The sequence below is a fragment of the Motacilla alba genome, chromosome 12 (assembly GCF_015832195.1).
Source record: "Motacilla alba alba isolate MOTALB_02 chromosome 12, Motacilla_alba_V1.0_pri, whole genome shotgun sequence".
NCBI classification, from domain to species: domain Eukaryota; kingdom Metazoa; phylum Chordata; class Aves; order Passeriformes; family Motacillidae; genus Motacilla; species Motacilla alba.
This window is the reverse complement of record NC_052027.1, coordinates 2,826,762-2,848,900: the sequence shown is the minus strand read 5'-3', so window position 1 is coordinate 2,848,900 and position 22,139 is coordinate 2,826,762. Positions and strand designations below refer to the sequence as shown.

At 47.1% G+C, this 22,139-nt stretch overlaps 1 protein-coding gene across 11 annotated transcripts in view; it reads left to right on the top strand.

The window, feature by feature from the left end:
• The window catches only part of CHL1 (cell adhesion molecule L1 like), a 145,591-nt gene that overhangs the window by 5,552 nt on the left and 117,900 nt on the right, over window positions 1–22,139 (top strand). For 8 of the 11 annotated variants that reach the window (XR_005258372.1, XM_038149009.1, XM_038149010.1 and 5 more), the window contains exon 1: window positions 4,256–4,405. The exons of 1 other annotated variant lie outside the window; for it this stretch is intronic. The gene's annotated coding sequence lies outside the window, so the exon portion shown is untranslated. Of the gene's footprint in view, window positions 1–3,718; window positions 4,056–4,255; window positions 4,406–7,933; window positions 7,983–22,139 lie in introns of those variants that run through there. 2 more of the 11 variants (XM_038149002.1, XM_038149003.1) reach the window with 2 other exon arrangements.

Here is a 22,139-nt window from a genome sequence, read left to right as displayed (position 1 = left end):
CATAAAATTATCCAGCCTTAAAAAAAAATCAGATTAGGAAAAAAAAAAAAAATCCCAACATTTCACTCCATGTTCTTCAAAGGCTGAATTCTTGGGATTGCTTTGAACTGTGAAAAGAGGTAGTTCCTTTAATTCTCTTTAGATTTGCTGTCCTTTGATCACGTGGATTTCTCCTGGACTCTCATTAGGAAGGGATAGATGGGAATTTTCTGGCACGTCTGGAGTTTCTCTCTGGTCAGGACCCATCCAGCTTTCAGCATTTCAAAGCTAAGTGTTGATGAGGTGTGTTTACAGCCAGATCACTCAGATCTGTGTTTGATAAACCATCAGCAGGATGTGCATCATCCTCTTTCTCATCTGTGTTTTTTCCCTTAATGGTCCAAATCTTCTCCTGTGAACTCCAAGCTCCCAAAGCAGCTCAGTGCTTCTCAAGCTGCATCTCAGCTGGTATAACTTAAATACTCCAAACATTCAAAAGTTAAGGAAAATACTGCAAAATCTTACAGCAGGGCATCATTTCAAAATTTACATGGCATCAGGTCAATTATTTTAGCCACTTAATTTGTCCAGATTCCTAGAAGCTTATCCTATTTTATTTTTTTTTTTAGTCCATATCAAACTGTGGTCCTTGATATTCAAATGCATTCCCCTTTTTGCATATCTACCTATTCAGAAAATCACAGCATCTTTATTAACGAGCTCTGCTGATGGGATATGTGCTGGCAATTACAAGCAAATTAATTTCCTCCACAGAAATTCTGGCCAATCTGTTCTTTTGTCCTGAGTATTTCACGTGTCTTATAATGGCATTAAGAGCAGGATTGGGAATCTTCTGAGCCTGCCACCAGACTCTGGAACTGGGTTTGAGATGGTTGGTGGGTGTATCTTGAGGGAGAGCACTCAGGAATCAGGTAACAAGTTACATTTGGGATTGGCAAACCCCACCTGCTGTTCCTGCTGACTCCTTCAGACAATGCCTGAGGTAAATATTCTGAGGGGGTTCTCTCACACTTGATTTCAGACAATATTGTGCATTTACCGTGTGTTTTAAATATGTGATCAGTACCAGCCTAGAGAGAATTAATTTTTTCCAGTGTTTCCAGCAGTGTTGCTCTCTCATTCTCAATCAAGCAGAGGGTCTGATGAAAAGGCCCCTTGATTTTCAGCAGGAAATCCCAAAATAAAGAGCAGTTTTGTGAGATGCAGAGAGGACCACACTGAGCTTCTCTGTCTTTATTTTTGTTTGGTGCAGACTTAAGTGCCACGACATTTGCCCCATTTCATAGCCCAGTGAAACGTAAGGCACGATTGATTATCTCTATTTACACTTTACTTGAGGCAAACCCTATTCTCAAATAGGTTTAGCTAGTGCCATCTTAGTATTATTAACAGGAACACATTTTATTTTATTTTGCAACTGAGGAGCAGCCCTGGGGAAGCTGCTGTCCTTGGGCTTGGCCATCAGCTGGTTCCTAGCAGAAGAAAAACTTTATGCACGATTTGTGAAAAAATGAAAACCATTTCATGCTTTCCATATTATGGCCTCAAACCTGAACATGGGAGAAGACCTTGGGAAAATCCCATTGACAGGGAGGACAGGGATGCAGGGATGGGCAGCTGGGAAGCTGACTTTGGCAGCAGCCCTGCCTCTCTGCAGGTCACTGAACCGGTGCCTCTCTTCTTTCTGCCAGAGCCCTGCAAAAATCAGCCTGGAAACTCCTGGTGCTGCGGAGGTGGAACTCAGCACTGGCTGGGCAGGGTGATGTCAATGTCGTGTTCAGACTCAGGCGTTTGTTATTTCTTATCTATATTATGTTATTTCTGATCTATATTACAGTCTTACAAGCTGTGAGTTCTGCAGCACTTCACTAACAGGCTCCAAAATGACCCTGTATCTATCTCTACAAGGTCTTTTAAAGAAAAAAAATATCCAATTAAGAAATGACACCCAAATTATTTTTACTTTTAACTCACTAACTAATCACCCATGTCCCACAATGTGGACTTTTCTGTCCAATTACAAAATACCACCCAAACCCATGGAGGAGAAGGTGCAGAAAAAGGACCAGCCACCACCCTTAAACCTCCATCTTAGCTCTATCTATATATTGCTATCTTTTAATACCTTTAAGTTTTCCACCATGTGATATTACACCCTTCTATTCAAACTCCAAACCTGTAATGCCAGACCTATCGATCAGTTTTGGAAGGACTCTCCACAGCCTCAGGTCAAATGCAGTTTTCCCTTGAGGGTCTGTGCCTTTCAACACAGAAAGTGTAAAATTCTCAGCATCCGGGGTTCCAACAGGGTGAGAGTCCCTGGCCCAACTTTTCATCCTCTTGGCAACGGCAGCAGGGGCAGTGCCAGCTCTCCCTGGCTCTCCCAACTCTCTTATCTCTGCTCCCAGACAAGCAGCTTCCCACCCTTGGCATTTCCAGTCATTGCCAAGGCTCCAGGGAATCTCCAAACCTCTGGACTGGAGTGAATCTCTGCTGGCTCCAGTGGCTTTTCAATCCACGGGCAGCCCTCAGACATTCCTCTGGAGCTGCCTCCCTGTCCCTTTATTGCCCGAGTTTCCACTCACAGGGCACAGGTCTGTTGCTTAGCTGTTGGCTGCTTTGCAAAGCAATGTGCTGTAAATATAACATTTCCCTGTCTTTGGCTGGAACAGTGACTCAATTCAGGATCTGGCGTGGAGGGCAGGATCCAAAGGGAGGATTCCCAGTCCTCTGGTGTGCCCTGGGCTGGGTGTGTGCCACACAGAAATCTGCCCAACTTCAGAGCTTCCTCAGCAGCTTTCCATGCTCTGCTCCATGCATTTATATTGCTGCCAGTTCACTCATGCATAGTTTAATATAAAAATGCTACCTATTAATTGCCTTTGCAAACTTACCATTGCTTTAACTGTTATGCATTTACTTAACAAATATACTAAACTATTCCGCCCTTTTCCCTTCTACTTTTCAGATCTTTTTTCCTTTACTGCCATCTTTTTAATGCCTTCCCTTAAATTTAATTATTTATTTCAGCCAAAAGGCAAGCTCACCTATTTAAATCTGCAGGAGATGAACAACACCAGTTGGCCAGCACATCCACAAATCCCAATTGCCGCCGTCCCAAAAATCTTTAACCCAAATGCTAATAATCCCCGGGAGTGCCACTGCGCTTCGGTAGGGTGGGTTTATGGTTTAATGTCCGTGAATGTTACTTTGTGATTATTGCTCATTGCATTAGGCAAGGCTCAGAGAAAAGAAGAGCACCCAAAGGTCAGCGGCGAGACAGAATTGTCTGAGGAGTCTGAGCCCTCATGAAAATGATTGTGTCAGACCTCGCCCACCTCTCGGGACGGTGTGCTTAAGACAGTGACTGGCAGATTTGTGACGACTGTCTTTACCAATCACTTAAATATTGAGCCCATTCCACGCAGGGCTCAGAGAATGAGGCAGAGTCCGGGCGTTAAGCGCACATGTGAACCTGAGCTGGTTCTGTGGTCATGTACAGCACACGGGGGGCATTTACTAAAAAAACATACAAACAAACAAACAAAAAAAAAAAAAAAAAACAAAAAACGAGGAAAAGGGGGTTTTCCCAGGTTTAGTGTTGGAATGATGGGGTTCGCAGAGGAGAGGGGTTAGGGGGGAAGGGCTAAACCCAGTTGCGTTTTCTTAATCTCCACCCTTTCCTCTGAAAAGCAGCGACAATTCTGCACCCCAGAGAGGGGTGAGAGCAGGCGGGGACCGTCCCTTCCCCGGCAGCGCCTCGCTCCTCCTCGCTGCCCGCCGGAGCGAGCGCATCCCGGGTCCCGCCGGCGGCAGCGCCCTCGCCTCGGCCGCTCCGTTCTCCTCCTCCCGCCCCGCTCCTGGGCTGGCCGGCCCTGGGGGACCCTCCCGGCACCTGCCCGGCTGCGGGACGGCCCCCCCGGGCTGGGGGCGGGCAGGGGCTCCCCTCGCTCGCTCCTCTCCTCCCTCCCCGCATCCCCAGGTGCCGCCCGGAGCAGCGGGGGCGGAGGCGCCGCTGGCAGCCGGCTCCGGCCGGGAGGATTCGGATCGGGCAGGTGGGACCCGGAGCGGGGCCGGGGCCGGAGCCGGGGCGGGGGTGGCCGTGGCCCGGGGGAGGCTGCGGGGAGAGCGGGGGCTCGTTGCCATGGCTCCCTGCAAGCTCCGCCGGAGGAGATAGCGATGCCAGTCACGGAGGGACCCTCTCCCTCCTCGTGGGTGTGGAGCGGGGCTGGCTTTGGGGTGGTTGCGTTGGGTTTTTCCGCTCCCCCTCCTTCCCTCCCCCCCTACCTCCCCCTTTTTTTTTTTTTTTTTTTTTTTTCGGGGTGGAGCGATTAATTCGGAGCGCCGGGACGGGGCTGCGGAGCCGCCGCCGCCACCGGGACCCCTCGGCCCGCCCGGGCTCCAGGTACGGCGGGGACCCCGGGGAGGGCTCCGGGGGTGTCCGGCCGCGGGGCTCGCCCTGCCCGGCTCCCGAAGCGCTCTTTAATTATTATCGCTCCGGTTTGAAAACTGCTTTTCCTGCTGCCGGCACCCGCACCTGGTCCCGCCGCGGCGGCGCCCTGCGGAGCGATGGGGAAGCGGAGCCGGGCTCAGCCCGGCCCGAGGGGCGGCTCGGGGGGTCCCGGGGGCGAGCGGGGAGCCGGTCCGGCCCCTTCTACCCGCACTCGGGTCCCTGGGCGGAGGAGGCGCTGCCCGCGGGAAGTTTCGGGGGTGCGGAGCCCTGCGGAGCCCTGCGGAGGCAGGGGACAGAGCCATGGGCCAGGGGACAGAGCCAGGGGACAACGTGGAGGGGTCGGGGGACAGAGCCATGGGCCAGGGGACAGCGCGGAGGGGCCGGGGGGCAGAGCCGGGGGACAGAGCCATGGGCTGGGGGACAGAGCCAGGGGATAGAGCCAGGGGACCGAGCCATGGGCCAGGGGGCAGAGCCGGGGGACAGAGCCAGGGGCCGGGGGCTGGTCTGGGTGTTGGCGTGTCGGTCCCGTGTTGCCTTTGGTGGGCTCAAGTTCGTGAGCCCCGATGTCCTGCATCTTGGCGAACACTTGTTTCTGCTCCCCCCCCCAGTGGTTTTGGAGAGGATTTGGGGTGGTTTTGCTGCAGCTCCTAAATAATTCCCCGAATGGCCAGGCTGGTTTTTGGCTGGGGGAGCGATGTGCTGTGCTGCTGGAATCGCTGGGGCTCGGTGTCTGGGCTCCGTGTTATCGATTTGTGTCGCACGATCACAGAGCATCGGGCAGCTCGGCAACGCAGTCCAAGGAAATTCTGTTTTCCTGTAGTCAGACACAGCGAATGTGCGTGGGCTTTGCATCTGCTGCTTCCATCCTTAGGGGTACTTGGCTTCTTTTGGGGTAGAAAGGGACTAAGCTGTGTGTTGTTGGGTTATGTACAGGTGTTCGGCACTACCTGGGAATATTTTTGCTTGAAATGTGTTTTTGGAATATTTAAGCAGAGCGGTGACAGGTGGCATTTCTGTGTCGTGTCCAAGGGTTTGGTGTGACTGAGTTGGTATGTGTTTTGTAGCTCCCCTAAATCCCATACCACAAGCAATAAATAATAAATGTTTTGACTTTAGATCCGGGTCCGAGGTGAAAAGCTGTGCTTTATTTAAAGATGTAATTTTTCGTCATTTATGAACGTGAAATGTTACCTGGTTGGAGCTGTGCTTGCCATCCTCTGGCCATTGCTTCCCACGTGCCTCTGCTTATCTTCTGATTCGAGATACCAGAGTGCACAGCTCCTGCTCTGTTAGCACTTCTCTCTTGCTTAAAAGTAATAAATTTTCATTGTGTTTCAAAAAAAAAAAAAAAAAAAAAAAAAAAAAAAAAAAAAAAAAAAACCCAGCCAAATAAAGCCCTCTCTCTCTCAATGGGTCATTAAAAATTAGGAAATTCTGGTTCACCAGTTTCTGGTGCTCATTTAGGCTGAGCATCTGCTGCCAGTGGAGTCTGGCTTGCAGAGGAACTACAAGTCCAGACCATGTGACATTGAAATAAGATGCACAGGATAGGACACCGAGATTTGCAGGAGGGAATTTCTTTAGAAATACTGCCCAGTGTATATGAAATTACCATTAAATTTCTGCAGTGAAAAACCACCTGCCTGCAATCAAGAAGTTGAAATTTTGCCATATGCAGCACGCAGCTTGGAAACTAATTTGTTTTTAAATTCTTCCTGTTTATTATTGATTTCTATCAAAATATAGGGATGGGATGTATCTTGAATATAAGGCTGAAATAAAGAGACTGTCCTTCAGCAATATACATTGAATTCAGTGAGTGCAACTATTGTGGGCATTCAGTGTGAGTTACTTCAGTAATTAAACTTCATGCATGAAAATATAACAGTCCACTTCTTCACCCCAAGAAAGCCAACAGATAAGCCTTCATTTAAATGAAGGATTACATTATTCACAGCTTGGATGTGTACCTCGAGTGGCTTGGACTGGGGCCACCTTGTTTGCCAGTAAAAATTTACTTTATCGCTTCTATTTGGGAGAAAAAAAAAAACGGAACAAAAAGGAATTTATTCTTTCCCTAAAACGATGTTGGGGACAGTTGCTCCTGTGATCAGAAAGGATCTGCTCCTTTCCCCAGTGGGAGGGGACAGGGACTACTTTAAACACTACTAATTAGATCAGTTTAGCTTGCGCGCATTACAATGGTGTAGTTAGTTAATTATAGCTTTTCCCATTAGCAGTATGTTAAGAATAATGGATTAACATATCACACAGATCAAAAGAACATCTACAAAGTTTATCTTCCAGGGGAAAAAAAAAGTGTCATTGTGTGTCAGGAAGTCCCCCTGGCTTTCCCAAGGCACAGGTTTTGTTGGAATTCCTGAGCTGGTGCTTCAGAGCCCTGTGAATGACTTGAATTGATCACAAACAAGTGACACTGGAGCTCTTGGTTGCATAGCAACCCACCAAGATGCCACAGTTTCTTTTGGTATATTTGTCCAGTAAAGTAGAAATTCAGTTTTGTTACAGATCGTGGGTTCTTTGCCTGCACAAAGCCCACCCTATAACAACCCTAAATCATGGAGAATGAAAATTGACGTCCCAGCACAGGGTGTGGGAGCAGCACGGGAATGAAAACAGAGCAGGAATCTTGTACCACAGTCTGGTGGTGATGTGCTCAGTGTTTTATAACAAGTTTCCATTGTCCTTTCTTGGTTAGACTCCTAAAAACCCCAAATCATTAGTGGGACAAGTTCTATCAAAGAAATTCACCCACCAGGTGGTGTTTGAACGTGCTGTTATGAGCTGTGAGATCCTGCAAGGTCCGTGGGGTTTCCCTGGGCTCCACTTTGGAATGAAACCTGGAATGTGTGGTTTGGTTGTGGTCTGAATTATCCCCTGGCCCACAGGGCTGGGGAGCTCTGCTGGCTTCTCCTCACAGCAGACCCTGGGTGCTTAGCAGATCTTTTTGGGTAAGGGAATAACAGGTTTAGTACTCCAAGAGCAGAAGGAAGGTAGATGTTATCATGGTTACCTACCTGAAGTACCAACATGGGTTTCAGTGAATTATATTTTGGTCAGTGGGCTCGTTTTTGTTCCCCCTGGCTCCACGTGTGCTTCACCTTGGGAGGGAATCCTGCATCATCCCATCCCCACTCTCTGTGCTTCTCTTGGGGTTCCAGGGGCCAGGGAACCCCCAGGGTGAGTTTGGAATGAACCTGATATTTCAGGATATTTCAGGAGCTCCCCCTGTGCACTTCAGCTGCTAATGGGCTTTTCATCCGTGGCCTCTGAGCTGGAGCAAAGCTCTGCAGTGTGTGTGGGTGGACCTGGGGCTCCCAGCACCCTTTTGCTCTGCTTATCTCCACCCTCCTGAGCTCTGCTCTGTGCTCAGACTGATCCTCATCCTGCTGGAAGTGTACCCAGGATAAGGCTGCTGGGGCTGGGAGAGCTGCAGGGTGTCGTGGCATTCATGCTGCTTGAATAGCAGTGAAGATCTCTCCCCTCTGGATGGGAAAAAGGAACCCAGGTACTTCTCTTTGCAGAATTTGGGTATTGAATAATTGACTGTCTGTGGGACTAGAGGGGATTGTGGCAGTGCCCACAGGAGCTGCTGAGTCCACACTGAACCAAATCCCAGCTCATTGTCACTGCTGCTAGGCTAAGATTATTGTAGTTCATAATCTGAGTATTTGTAATTAATTGCCCTTCTAGGCTCAGACAGACTCAGGTGAAGAGCTTAGGTGAAGACCTGGGAGCTTGGCTGACTTTGCTGCGGGTTGTTTTTTCCCCCCTGTTGTTTCTGTGTAACAAAGTCAGTGCTCAAAACTCAAGGTTGTTGTATTTAGCTTCTTTTCTTTCCCCCTTCTGTTTTATTCATTGACTTGTGTAAGTGCATTTGCATCCCCAGATGCTGATTAGTGATTGCTCAATAAACAGATGAAGGTGCTTGGTGATATTTGGTGCCTCAGGTTTCTCCTCCCAGCGTGTCCAGGCACCCTGCAGGAAGCACACCGTGAGTGATGGCTGCGCTGATGTTATTTTCTGGGGTTTCAGCACTCCCTAGCAGATGTTCCCTTCTTCCTTCATTGCACCTGGACGTGTGAAGATCAAAAAAAATGCAGATGGAGAAGAGTTTATCATTAGAAGTAGTGTTTACTGATCCAGCTTAACTGGCTTGTGGTTTTCAGTGTGATTTCCAAGAGCAGATCCTGTTCCATGTAAGAAGGGCAAAAATTATGTTGCTTCTTGAATTAGGGTTTCTCTTCCTATTTTCTCTTGACCCTTGCTAGTCCTCTTTTCTCCCCATTTATGAAGAAAATGACCAACTTCAGGTGGTTTTCTCCTTTTGTTTGTTTTTTCTGCCTTGCAGCAGGACAGAGTTCAATCAGAGGAGTGGTGAGGTGTGATTCAGGTTAAGGGAGGGTGAAGAGGAGTTTAGGGGGGACAGGGATGAGCCTGCTTGGATCCATGAGTTAAGAGCAGGACAGAGGAGTGGTGAGGGTGTGATTCAGGTTAAGGGAGGGTGAAGAGGAGTTTAGGGGGGACAGGGATGAGGCTGCTTGGATCCATGCCCACCTTTGCTCCTGGTCTGTGGCACAGCAGAATTGAGATGTCTGGATGCTGGCCTGAGCCAGTGGTGGAGCCTGGGCAGGGCTGTCTGGGAGAGAGCAGCTTTGGAGGAGATTTTCACCAGCTGCTTCCCAGTCTGGCTGAGAGAGCCCCGGCCGAGCTCCAGACAGGTGACCTCAGACAGCCAGACTGTCCCTGTGCCAAAGCCAGAGCTGCCACTGTCCCTGCAGCCAGGGAGGTGTGGAAAGGTGACACCTGCCATGGTATTGATCCTCAGAGCAGCACCAAGGCGTCCTTGCATGGCTCTAGGGGGGCTCTTGGTCCCCAGCCTGGCCCTGTGTCACTGTCCCTGCCTGCTGATGCTGCTGCTGCACTTGCTGCCTCCTCCTCCTCTTCCTCCTCCTGAGAGCATCAAAGGCAGCGCCTGGGCTGTTCATTCCTGCTTCTGAGAGGGATTTAAAGGTGGGATGAACCTACATGAAGGGGCTCTGATGGCTGGGGAGTCTCTGTGCCCTCCTGGAGAATACAAAGTGTAACTACAAACAAGGCAAGCAGTGAGAGCACGAGGCTGCAGCCCCCAGGAATTCTAAACATTGCAGTGAGCCAAAGCCCTCTGACCTCCCAATACAGCTTAGCTCGATGATGTTGGTGCTTTCAGAAATCCCATTTCAAGCTTCTCCGTTTTTTGGGAGGCCCACGGGATGACTCTGCAAGGTTTAAGTCATTATTCAGAACAGCATCCTGGCTGGAATGAAGGGGAAAGGCAGAAATCTACTGAGAGGAAGAGGAAAACAAAACAAAACAAAACAAGCAGAATTGGGCCCATCCACCTTTCAGTGTGTGCCTGCTTTGGTGACTTTTGGAGTGTGACACAAGCAATTCCCTGTCAGCCTTCCCTGCTGGCTGACACAGAAGAGGTGGCTTTGAATGCTGCCTGCTGTGCTTGTATGGCACTTGAAAGGAGAGAGGGCTGCCTTTAAGGAGAGTCTTCCCACAGCTTTAAAGGAGATTTGAAAAATGCAGCTCTCCGTCCTGTCACGTGCTGTTCCAGCCTTAAACCCGATGGAAACCTGGAACAATGTCTCAGGAACAAATGCCTGGTGCCAGTGTGCACCCCCAGTGCTTCAGATAAAATCAGCCCTGATGAAAGATTGCTCTGCTGATAGGGAAAGGAAAATTACTATTGGGGGGCAGGTTTTTTTTCTGTTAGAAAAATCCCCAGCACTTTTTTCAGCTAAAGGAGTGATTAACTCAATGGGGTTTTTTTTTTTTAACACATGCATTTTTACAGAGTGCACCATTATTTTTGCAGTTTACTGAAATCAGAGAATGGTTAATAAGAAGAGATCATATGTTTGGAAGCAGCCACATGTTTTTCCCAAGGTTGATCTTGTAGGTCTGTCTGTCCATCACTAAAGTCCTTCTCACTGGGCAGTTTGTGTTGGTTGATCCAGGTCTGTATGTACACTTGAACACATGGTTGTTTATCTAATTTTGTTGATTTTACTTTTTTGTAAGCAAAATATTCCAAACCACAATCTGTTTGCTGAGTTCAGTGAACTTATTACCTAAAATTTGGGTTATTGCTCAAGAGCTTTACTGAATAAGGGCCCAGTGTTTTACTTTTCACTTTCATATCACTCCACCAATGACTTTGTTCCAGTAAAACTTCATTGAGAGGACAGATTTTAGGGGATTTCTGTTGTAAGTCAGAGGAGGTCCTGTCTGAATATTTTTATTACTCAGTTTTACAGGAATAAGCTGTATTTAGTACTTTGAGTTCTGCCAAGGCATTGATCAGAACTGCTGCAATATTGGTCATTACCATCCCCATTCCTTTGAGATAAATATTCCTTTTGTTGCATCTGGGCAGAAGAAAATGGCACAGAACTGAACTACTGCTATCTGCCACTTCTAGTGGCAGATTTTATTCAGCATATTTTTAGGATGATCCACGGTGACTTCCAGGCTGGATATTGCCCAGGCAAAGCCCTGGTGAAGTCATGGCACCCCTGAAATGGATGCTCAAACTCCCAGTGACCTCAGCAGAGTCAGCTTTTTGTCCCAGGAGTGATGAAAATCTCATTTGCAGCCTAAGCAGTTTGAGGAGGAGGTGTAATGGCTCAGGTTCTTGACTGGTACAAATGAGGGCGATTGAGTTACCCTGGCTTGAGCCATCTGGGATTTTGGAGAGCCCACCATCCACGTGGGCTCTGCAGGCAGCAGAGTTGGGAGCTCTGTGACTCTGCCTCCTCCCAAGTGTCTCCTGTTTTGACTGGGAACGAATACCCAGCAAGCAGCCCTGAATATTCCTGTTTTCTGAGTTTTCTGAGCCACGCAAATGCCAGCAGTGGTGTGCAGGGTAAGGAGGAGCAGTGATTTAAGGGCTGTCCCAGCTGTGCAGAGCTAAGCCATACCTGCTCCATTAAACTGACAGGGTGAGCGCTGAAATCCACAGTAATTGCTCAGGGTTTACCACCTGCATGACAAATGCACCTTTCTGTTATTGACTGCGTGGGGCTGGACTTAGGCTTCCACCTAAATCTGGGATTTTTATGATCTCTGCTGAGCCTGTGGAATTGCAGCCTCCCTGCTGTTGGTGCGTGTGCAGAGCTCAGCCCAGGGCTCTGCTCACCCTGATTTTTGGCTAATTCCTGTCCAGACAGTGCCTGCCTGCTGGGAGAGGCTCAGGCTTGCCTCTTCAGCTTCGCTTTGTGTCCCGGGGAATTGCTGAAAGTGGAGCAGTCTGAGGGGTAGTACAGAACAGAGCTTTGCTAAAGGTGAAGTGCAGTCACGGTGGTGGCACCAGAAAGTGATCGCAGGAGGACAGAGTGGCTTGGGGTGGAAGGGACATTAAGGATCATCACTTCCCTCCCCCTTGCAATGGCAGGGATGCATTCCATCATTCCAGGTTCCTCCAAGCCCTGTCCAGCCTGGCCTGGGCACTGCCAGGGATCCAGGGGCAACCCCAGCTGCTCTGGGCACCCTGTGCCAGGGCATCACCACCCTCCCAGGGAGGAATTCCTTCCCAGTATCCCATCCAAACCTGCTGTGTCAGTTTGAGTCCATTCCCCCTTGTTCTGTCACTACATGCCCTTGTAAGTAGTCCCTCTCTGTCTTTTTTGTAATAATTATTTGGTGATGTAGCCTCTAAAGAAAAGGAAATTTCTCCCATCTCCTTCCCAGTGAGCAGGATGCTGCCTTCTGGAGCACTGTACCTCATTATCCTGCCAGAGCAGCACATTTTCCCTGTCAGCCATTCCCCCTGTCAGACGTCCCTGTGCAGTGAAACCTCACAGAATTCCAGCTGCATAGCAAGAGGAAAATTTCATCTTTGGTGCATTAAATTATGCCTCAGTGTTCATTAAAGAAAAAACAACCATGAAAACCACAACAGGCAGCAAACCTGGAGGGTTATTCACAATCTTATCATGTGTACCACAAAAAAAAAAAAAAAGAAAAAAGAAAAATTGGAATATAATCTTTGCATTCAGCAGATAAGCAGTATTCTCCCTACAAACCTTTTCCTCTGTGATCCTCCAAAATGTATGCTGAGCTTGTCTGTGCACAAAGCTCCCTGAAATGGGTGGTTAGAGCAGATTTTTTATCCCTGCATAGGATATAGTCAGGAATGTTGTGTATTTTCCCTGCTAATTACATAATGCCCTCACTGAAAAGAATAATGTATGCAAAGTTTGGATGCTCAGGCAGTGACAATCCATTTAACCATTTATAGCTTTATGTCTTTTATAATCCCTGAACCCAAATGTCCCCGGAGAGGGAATGTGCCCTTAAAAATTTTAGGCCTTTAAATTAAATGAATTTAAATTCGCTCATTTGCATATTTTCCCTTTCTTTGTTCTGCCCGAATGAGATATTGCTGCAGTAATTGAACTGTAATTCCAGGCCAGGTAAATGATGTCAGACAGGCGGGAGCGCGGCGCTGCCTGAGCCGCTAATCCGGCGATTTGCAGCGCACCTTGGAGAGGGGAGCCTGTCCAGCCCACTTAGGATCACCCAGCGTGGGGCTGCCACTGGAAAGTTCAATCAATTCCTGATGCTAAACGTGCTCCTGGCGGGAGGGAATTCCTGGGGAACAAACTTCTCACTCAGCTGATGTCATACAGAATTCCAAAGGGGTTTGGCGTGGAAGGGACCTTAAAGATCTTCTTGTGGCAGCCAGGCCCGGTCCAGCCTCTCCTTGGACATTTCCAGGGATGGGGAAGCCACAGCTTCTCTGTGCCAGGGCTCCCCACCCTCACAGGGAACAATTTCTTCCTGATACCTCATCTAAATCTCCCCTCTTTTCAGTTTGAACCCATTACTCCTTCAATTTGAATCCTATCACTCCAGTTTCTGGTGAAATCCACAGATGGGTCAAAGCTGAATTCTCCTAAAAATAAAATTCTACAAAATTTTATAAAATTTACAAATTTTTGCTAAAGAAGAGCTCTGAAGCTTCTGAAGGAGTTTTCCTGAGCAGGCTCTGGTGATGGCTTTTTGGTGCGTGGTGTTGCCAGCCCATGGATTTGGCATCTCTGTACCTGTGTGCCAGCTGAACTGGGATGGGTGGGCTGGAGTGGTGTGGGAGGGAGAGGTGAGACTGTCAGTACCTGTTGGGAAAAGTCTTGGTTATGATCTTTGAGAAAGGTTGGGTCATACAAGGTTGGCAGAGTGGTTTTGCCTCCATTATCCTGGCGTCTTCTGCAGGACTACAGGAGAAGCAAAGGGGGAAGCAGAAGAGGTCAGAGATGATTGTCTGGAGAGCTTGGCACCAATCCCAGAAAAATAATGGAAAACTTGATAGAGGAATGAATTAAAATAAAGAATAGAGATAATTTAGGCCTCTGTGGAAAGGGAGGAGTTACAGGTTTGATAAATGAGGATAACTGAGGTTTGTGTCAGGGTTTCCTGCTCTGAAACCTCAGTGAAAACCAAACAACCCCAGCAAAGCTGGGGTGTGGAACTGGCAGCGATCTTGCTTCACAGCATCATGGAATGGTTTGGGTTGGAAAGGACATTAAATCCCACCCAGAGCCACCCCTGCCATGGCAGGGACACCTTCCCCTGTCCCAGGCTGCTCCAAGCCCTGTCCAGCCTGGCCTTGGGCACTTCAGGGATCCAGGGGCAGCCCGGCAGGCTGAAGGACAAATAGGATCCTGTCACACAGGGATTTGATCTGAATCCATGAGAGTGCTGGAAAGCCAGGGTCAGTTGTGGTGTCAACAGCTGAAAGAAAGGGTTTACAAACCTGGAGAGTCAAGGAAATAACCACAATATTGATTTGAAGAGTGGAGGAAATTCCCTGCAGTGAGAGATTTAGAGCTCAATCTGCTTAGCTCATCAAAAAGAGGATTGAGAGGGGACTTGATTACAGGGACAAGTATTTTCATGGGGAAAGCATATCCAGCTTTTTAATCAAGAAGAGAAAAGAAAAATCAGATCCAATAGCTGCAAGCTGGAGCCAGACAATTTTAAATTAGACATTAAAGACAATTTTTTTTTTGTCTGTGATTAACCACTGTAATGAACTGTGATGTGTTCAGATGGAGACTTGATACCTTGTGTGACACAATCCAACATGAGTTGCTGGCTATGATTTGCAGAGGATAGGAAAAAACCCAACAGAAAGGTGCAAATGCCTTAAAATGTGTGAGCATTGAAAGGGCAGTTGAGGAAGAAGAAAGGAAAGGGAGGAACTTAGATGGGAAGCACAAAAAGGAGGAATAGAAGCACTGAAAGGACAAAGAAAGGAGTTTCAGAGCTTCTGCTTCCAGTATTGCAGCATATGTGTGAGCAAAGTGAGTTCTGGCATTGGGAGCACTTTGGGTGTTGGCAGAGCTGGAGTCATCTGTCTCCCAGTCAAAACAGCAATTTTGGATTCTGGGCTTTGTTAATGATGATAAAGAAGCCTCCTGTTTGTGGTCTGGGCTTTTGGCAGAGTTGTGGTGCTGGGGGACAGGATGGTGCTGCCAGGAGCAGGGATGGACCCGAGGGTGGGGTCCCACCAAGGTTGTGCCACCCTCCCCTGGAGCAAAGGGCACGTCCTGGGCCCATCCCTGGGCGTTGGTGTGATGTCCCATTCCAACCCCGAGGTGTCACTGGGGCCTCCTGTGTGCCCCCAGCTTTGCTGGCATCAGTGTTACACACACAAGAGTTAAAGGAAATTAGGAACTTTATATTTCTGCCATCGAGCCAGATTTTCGGGATGATGCCTTGAGAGGCTGCCTGGAACAGAGTCACAGGAATAGAGATTTATTAAAAGGCCTTCAAAGGACACACAGTGGGCAGTACAAGAGCCTGGCCATGGCTCTGCCCAAGATGGATCCCAGGTCAGGAGTTCTCACACTTTTATAAGTTTTGGTCCATTTCCACGTTGGGGTTCAGTGTCCAGTTCCAGTCCCATCCTCCCAGGTTGCTCTCCCTCCTCCATCCCCTGCTGTTTGCACTGTTGGGGCTGAAGCTGCAGCTCTGTCCTTGGTCCTGGGCTGGAAAGGATTGTTGTGTGGGGCTGAGCTGTGAGGAGAGCTGCTGGCACCGTGTGTGGAGTTCAGAGCCACACACCAACGCAGTGCAGAGGCTAAAGAACACTAAAGCTAAAACTGAAAGCACCAAGGAAATCCCACAGGGAAATCTCAGTGGTCTCAGGGTTTTTGATGTGTTCTCTCTGTATGTTTCTCCTCTGAAGTTGTTTCACCAGAGCAGTGATGGAGACTTCTTTTTTCCAAGAAACGTAATTCTATTACAACTGCTTACAGTGCCTAATAATGAGATAATCATTAATTTACACCTAATATTGTATATTTTCTGTGGGGCAGTGCAGTGGTTCAGTCATGACCATGCTCCAGGTGACTTTGTGGCTGGTTTTTTCCTGTGGATCTTCAGCTGTAAGGGAAGTGAAACAGACGCCTAAACACTGTCAGTAATTTTGCCATCATGGGAGCTCTTTAGCCAGGACTGGAAATCACATTTCCAGAAAAATTTCCAAAACTCTTCTTTACCTCCACAGCAGAGAATATTCTGCCGTGGTTATGTGGAGGGAAATCACTCATATAATGCTGTTTTTTCCAACTCCATCCCAAAGGTGTTACCTTTGTTTAGCAACATTCCCTGCGTTGTTTTTGGACTGGAAGAGAGTTGCTATTTTAGGATCTTTTCAGTGGAAATAGGAGCATGTTTTCTTTGGACTGTTTAACAAATCCATCAACTCTTTGGGATCAATTAGAGCTCCAGTTACCTGCAGCTCTGTTTCTGCCTTGGATGGCCATGGACATTCTGCACTGAGTACCAGAGTATGGTTATGGCCATATTCTGCTTGGACCTAGGAAAGCTGCTAAATGGGAATAAACTGGTTTATTGGGGAAAAAAAATACGAAGCAAAGGATGTGTGTCCTACCTGCAAGAACTGGCTGAGTGGGCAGTAATTATTCCAAAATCCTGCTGGAATATATCGACCTTGATGATTATTTTCTTTCTCAGTGGACATCCCAATAATTGTCTTTGCCCCAGGATCCCCTGGAAGCTGCTCTCAAATCAGAGCAGCCCTTCAGCATTTAACTCCTGCCATTGTGACATCCATTAGGAATGCAGAGAGGTAGGAATTACCCTATTCAATCCGATTAAAGATCCAATTAAGTTGGAATCCTCTCTCTGTTAGTAACCAATACCACATGACTCAACACCCTGGGAAAAGCCCCAAACCTTCCTTCTTCCTCCCCTGAACCCTCATCACAATTAAGGAGCAAACTGTCCTTTAAAGATTATTTTATTTTACTTTATTTTATTTTTCTTTATTTTATTTTACTTTACTTTATTTTATTTTATATTTTACTTTATTTTATACTTTACTTTATTTTATTTTATTTATTATTTTATTTATTATTTTATTTTATTTTATTTTATTTTATTTTATTTTCCCTTCTTCCCAAGCACTTCCATCTTGACTTCCATCCTGAAACATGAGACCAATAGTCCTTATAAATTCTTCTCCTGCCTTGGGGAAGTATGATTATTAGCACATGAAATACCTAATAATTCTCTTAATCATCCTGCCCTTTGTATCAATAACTTTTCTTGTGTCAGACAGGTCACAAAGTTAATTATGGTGATTTTCTCTCTTGCTTTAAACGTGCTGTGTCTTAATTCCAGTGTGATCATTGGAGTGGCTCTTTGACCTTGTCTCACCTGTTTTCATAAATACTTGTGTCTGTCATGTCCATTCCTTGAAACACTTCATCTGAACATGAAATCCTGAGGATTCTTCTCATTCCTTTCTTAAAGGGACTTTTCATATTTTCCTTTTTTTTTTATTTAGTCCTTTTTACACCTCTGATTTTTGAATGCTCTTCTCCTTTTGTCAAAGGCAAGAACAAAGCAGCGCATCTAAATCGCTAATAATTATTATTAATAATTCTTTTAGTCCTTTCTAAGGCATTCTGTACAGAATCCTCCTCCCAGTTGCATCTTGAGCACCTTGGGCTGCTGAGCAGATGTTTCCTATTGAAGTGATTTTTATTCATTTTTGTGGAAAGCAGAGAATCCAATTGAATCTCTCTCCTCCTTCAGCCTCCTGAAGGCCAGGGGCTATTTGGTGAATTTAACTTCAGTTACATCAAATGAAACAAATCCATTCTGACCCTTGAGGAAGCCTCGTGTTTTAGATCATAGGTTGCTTCTAAATATGGGGATGGGAAATTAATGTCTCCCTGGATGGATGATCCTGCAACTGTCTCCTGCAAGGGTTTTCACTGTTTCCTTTGAACTGAGTGGCCTGGTCATTTCTGAACAGGCTGAAATTTGAGTGGGTAAAGTGTTCATACAATATATATTTATGAATATATATATATTTATGGTTCTATATTTATGTTTTTATAAATGTGTGTGTGCACACAGTTAGTTAAATTACTGTGTTTGCGTGGTTTTGCACAGAACTGTTCAACCATCGTGGCAGTACATGGAAAATAAAATGGTTTGGGAGGTATATCTATAGATATATCTTTGTTTTTGTTTCAAAACCATTTTGTGCAACAGGCAGTAGCTGTAGCCTGGGGCTCTTGAATCTGATGTCACATTTATCTTCCCTGAAAATAATCAGAGTACATCAACATCTGATGTGCCTGAAAGGGAAACAAACACAAGTGAAGCAGCTGAATGTGGAGCATATGAAATGTTTCGAATTATTCCTGAGCTATGAACTTTGAAATTTGATGTTACACACCTATAATGTGTTTTCATGAATGTTCCCATGCAATTACTTTTATACCTTCTATTTATAAATAAAGATAATCGGGTTTTTGCCTTGTGTGGGCACATGAGAAGTGCTGGAAAGCTCATACACTAAAGTTTATTTCTTCCTAATTATTAATAATTAGGTGTTGCCTGAGAGGTGGTTCAGATTTCTTCTGTTTTGGGGTGTTGTTTCATTTGGGTGCTCCTCTCTGAAGAACAGCTTCATCCTGTCTTTGGCACTGGCACTCTCAGTGGCAGATGTTATCACTCAGAGCAGACAAGAAGATTCAGATTTATATTTTCTTCTTTTTTTTTTTCTTTTTTCCATAAGTGACTTGCCCCCCAGGCATTTTTTGACAGGGAGGATATAATTTCAAATTAAATGTGAATGTGGAGGTTTTCCAAAGCTCCAAATTGCAGAGATTTCTCAGCGTGGCTCAAGGAGAAATGAAACTCTCCATGCAGGTGGGCTGCTGTGGTGGGAGGGGGCAGCTCTGCTACCAAAGCCTGAGTTTGCCTTGTACAAATTTGGACACAAGAGAGGCCCTGTCCATCACTGAGCTACTTTCATTCAGTCTTTAGCAACGCTTTCCCTTCTGGAAACCTCAGAAAGGCCAAGCTGGATTTTCCCTTCTACCTTTTTCCTTTCACCCAGATGATGACTGGTGCTTTAACATCTTATTTATCAGGTGAGTCTCCAGCATCAGTGAGCACAGGTGTTCTTAAGAGGAAGAATTTGGTGTCAAAGCAGGAATTCAGAGGGCCAGGAAGGGCTTTTTGCCCCTGCCAAGGTATTTGCTCTCATTTTGGATGGGGAGAGGTAGAATGAGGAGAGGATGTCCCTCTTCATCGTGGTGGGGATTTTTCAGCTATTCCAGGAAATTGGTGTCTGTGATTTGTATGGTTTTTGAAGGTGAAAAAAAAAACCCTTAACACTCCAGATCTAAAACATGAAAGGATGAAAAACCGTGAAAGGATCTAAAGCGTGAAAGGATGTCCCAAGTTTAAGAGCAGAATTTTCCTGATGAAACAGAGCACAGAGGAACCTCGGTGCTCCTTGCCTCAATCTCCAGAGTCCTGTCCCAGCCCTGACAGGGCCAGGTTTGCATTGTCTGCAGCTGCTCCTCCTTGTGTAGGTCCTGCCTGACTGAGGACATGACATCTCCTGACAGTTTGTCTTTCATTTCCCCACCTTTATTCTCTTTCTCACCTTTTGTTCCAGCATTTGACCTCTTGCTCTGCTCCTCCCTCTGCAGCACTCCTGTCCCCAGCCCTGCTGGCTCTCAGGGATTCTGCAGCCCCCAGAACTTTCCCAGCCAGGATATTTTGGGGTCAGTGTGGTTTGATGCTCCTGTCCCCAGCCCTGCTGGCTCTCAGGGGTTCTGCAGCCCCCAGAACTTTCCCAGCCAGGATATTTTGGGGTCAGTGTGGTTTGATGCCCCTGTCCCCAGCCCTGCTGGCTCTCAGGGGTTCTGCAGCCCCCAGAACTTTCCTATCCAGGATATTTTGGGGTCAGTGTGGTTTGATGCTCCTGTCCCCAGCCCTGCTGGCTCTCAGGGGTTCTGCAGCCCCCAAAACTTTCCCAGCCAGGATATTTTGGGGTCAGTGTGGTTTGATGCTCCTGTCCCCAGCCCTGCTGGCTCTCAGGGGTTCTGCAGCCCTGGAGCTTTCCCAGCCAGGATGTTTTGGGGTCAGTGTGGTTTGATGCTCCTGTCCCCGGCCCTGCTGGCTCTCAGGGGTTCTGCAGCCCCCAGAACTTTCCTATCCAGGATGTTTTGGGGTCAGTGTGGTTTGATGCTCCTGTCCCCAGCCCTGCTGGCTCTCAGGGGTTCTGCAGCCCCCAGAACTTTCCCAGCCAGGATATTTTGGGGTCAGTGTGGTTTGATGCCCCTGTCCCCAGCCCTGCTGGCTCTCAGGGGTTCTGCAGCCCCCAGAACTTTCCCAGCCAGGATATTTTGGGGTCAGTGTGGTTTGATGCCCCTGTCCCCAGCCCTGCTGGCTCTCAGGGGTTCTGCAGCCCCCAGAACTTTCCCATCCAGGATGTTTTGGGGTGAGTGTGGTTTGGTGCCCCTGTCCCCAGCCCTGCTGGCTCTCAGGGGTTCTGCAGCCCTGGAGCTTTCCCAGCCAGGATATTTTGGGGTCAGTATGGTTTGATGCTCCTGTCCCCAGCCCTGCTGGCTCTCAGGGGTTCTGCAGCCCCCAGAACTTTCCCAGCCAGGATATTTTGGGGTGAGTGTGGTTTGATGTTGATCAAGGACTGTTTTCACCTGGCATCTGTTAATTCATGCATCTCTTGGAAATGGTGGAATCGCAGAAATGTGTGTGCAGGCAGGGTCTGTCTCTCTGCACCAAAATCTCTCCCTCTGGAGCACCTTTTTTGAGATGTGGCCACAGATTTCCTTTGTGCCCACACGTTCAGGAGGTTTTTCCTTCAGTGCTGAGCATCCAGCCCCGGAAAGGAGCTAAAGCCAGCTCGGAGAGCTTTAACCCGTAATAAGTCTGATGTCCTCGGGGAGAAGGGAGATTAAGGAGCCCAAATTCTCCAGGAGATTGTCACTTGGCTAATGATGATCGTAGCCCCTGGCAGTGGGGGATGATAGGGCTGATACTTAGCAGGGGTTGTGAACCAATTAGTCTGCTCAACAAAACACTTGGTCCATTGGGTGCAAATGTTAGGAATATTTATAGGGCTGGCTCTGCAGTCAGCTAATCAAAACTGGAGAAAGCTACTTAAGAGCCTGTCCCAGGCTCTGCAGAGGCCCTGGGATTACACAGCTGACAGATAAACAAATGTTTGCCCATGTAAATATTAGGACTCAAAGACTGTATTTGAACTCTTTCTCAGTTTCCTGGTGGTGTAAAATCAATTAGGGGTGATTAAAGCACGCTGGAGAGCGCTCCCCTGTGGAGAGCAGGCTCTGAAGGTGGGAGTCTCCTGTTGGCTTCTCCCAGCCTGGCTTTTGGGGTGTCCCAGGTCCAGGTGGGGGTGTCATCAGCATGCCAGGTAAAATGGATGCAGCACCATGAGAATTCAGGTGGTTTGCATTCATTAAGTGCCTAATGCTCCAGCCCTGAGTGTTCCCATCAACTCCTTAACCCATTAACTCCCAAACCTGCTGATTATCCAAAACAAGGCACTGTTGGAAATAAACATTGCTCTCACAGTTAGAGCTGTCCAGCACCTTCTGCTGCTGAGGCAGAGACTTGGTCCTTGCATAAAGTCTACCAGTAGAGTTGGAGAGAAAAGAATGAATCTTAATTTGCAGGCTGGCATAAATGCTTCCAAGGGTTTCTCTATTGGCTTGTTTATTTATTTGCACTTCATTTCAAATTTTCAGGGTATTTTCCCCTCTGATCTCAGGTCTCAGTTGCAGAAACACTTCTGTAAAACAGACGAGAGTAAGAAAAATCCACAGGCTTCCCTGGAAGAGCTTTCTGAAAGCTGAGAGTATTGCTTGCTGAGATTGAAGGCATAAATGTGCTTATACATGTCTTTACAGAGAATTTGCAAATAGAAGAACAGCTTCTAACCCTACTGCTCAGCTCCTCACCAAAACATTCTGCCTTGCTGTTTTCCAGCTGTTATTTTACAGCAAGTGATGATTTTGAAATACAACCATTTCGGGTTTGGGGCTCAAGGTTGCTTTCTCCAGTTTATTTGAAAAATCACATTAAACTGGGGCATTTATTGCACTTGGCAAGCTCTACACTAGGTCTTTACTTAAAGAAAAATCAAATTTTAATAAAAGCCAGGTTGCAGATCGTTCTGGCGAGCACAATGTTATTTCATTTTTTTTATTATTGGTATTATAGTTGTTTTTTTTTTACACCCTCCTGTGTGTAAAAGCTTTCTTTATGCTGCTGCTACTCTGGCTGTAAATGGCTT